Raw genomic sequence first — 1,583 nt, 5'->3', positions numbered from 1 at the left:
CTCAGAGTCGTTCGTGTAGCAAGCATCAGGTTGGTCACTAAGGCGACTGCCTTGTTTGCCCTTTGCCAGAGCTGCTGTGGTGGTTAATCTTTATTGTTAACTTGACTGGATCTAGACTCACCATGGAAACACACCTCTAGGTGTCTATAAGCGTGTTTACAGAAATGTTTCCCGAGTAGGAAAGACAACTCCGAGTGGGCTGCACCATCGCACTGGTGGATCGGGGTCCCGGGCTGGATACAAAGCAGCAGCAGGCTGAGCACCGGCGTTTGCCTCTCTGCTTCCTGACTGGATGCTCTTCACGTATGTTCCTACCGGCATGGCTTCCTGCTGAGATGGACTTAGCCTTGAACTCTGAGCCTGAACAAACCCTTCCTTCCTTGAACCACTTGTGCAGGTGTGTTACTACAGCGACTAGAGAAAGAGCCCATATTGCTGTCCACTGCCATTCTGTGGCTTCCTTCCATAACAGGGCTTGCGTTTCCACTTCGTGAAGCCAGTTAAGGTATTTGTACTCCAATTATTGGCTATTTCAAGCTTATCGAATTAGCCTTGGGAAAAGTAAGACCTTTATGAGAGATGAAGGAATGGTAATAAACATTGGGAATGTGAAAATCTCATTACAGATGTGGAAATCTTCCTTTATTAGATAATCATCTGAGTGAGGATGCTGAGGAGCCAATGAGAGGAGGGGCTACAGGGATAATGAAGAAGAAGCTGCATCTTTCAGCTGGAGCTTGAGAACGACGTGAAAATCCAGCAGGGTTTGGATGCAAGGCCTCAAAACTTTCTCTCAAGTGTATAGTAAAGCATAACCAAGTGCCAAGTACGAAGTAACAATACATAGAGTTATAAAAAGGTTCTGTGCTTCCCCCAAAACCAATTAAATCTAAAACGAACTAATTCCATGAGCACAACATCTCGTCCCAAGACAGACAAACACCCTTCACTCAAACAAAGCCCCAGAAGCAGCAGAAAGACCACGGCTGGGATTCCAGCTCCACTGAAGTCATCATTTTACAGGCTCGGGGAAGAGCTGGTCCCAGACACGGCTGCTTCGCTCCTGAATTCTCCCAACAAGAACAGATGGGCTGTCCCTGTAAACTGCTTACTACGGCAGGCGCTGATGCTCAGCGGGGCATTAACACATCCCATGAAGTATCTGGAGGATAGCAGGGGTACTTGATACACAAATAATTCCATAATGGGTTTGAGATTTGTATTTCACCAGTCTACTTCCCAACTTTACAAAACCAAAATGAACTCATTTAATTTTCATTGATTTTTCCTTTCTCCTTCCTCTCCTGGGAAGAAGCTCTTAAGGCCTCCAAAGGCTTTGTTGAGGTCATAATTTGAAGGCATCAAGCAATTCTGAGTTGTCTCCAGAGCTCCGCAGGATGCACGAGCAAGGAATCATCTTATTATGGAGTGTGATACATTATGGAGGTCATTTCTGGATTACATTGTGTCCAACAATTGTCTTAGGGGATGACTCAATGAGTAAATTGCTTGCCTTACAAGTCTGAAGACCTCGGTTCAAACCCCAGGATCCTCCGGAAGCCCAGTGTGGCGAATGTGGCCCT

Source organism: Microtus pennsylvanicus, chromosome 4 (assembly GCF_037038515.1).
Source record: "Microtus pennsylvanicus isolate mMicPen1 chromosome 4, mMicPen1.hap1, whole genome shotgun sequence".
NCBI classification, from domain to species: Eukaryota; Metazoa; Chordata; class Mammalia; order Rodentia; family Cricetidae; genus Microtus; species Microtus pennsylvanicus.
The sequence above is the reverse complement of the archived record's forward strand: the minus strand, read 5'-3'. Positions refer to the sequence as shown.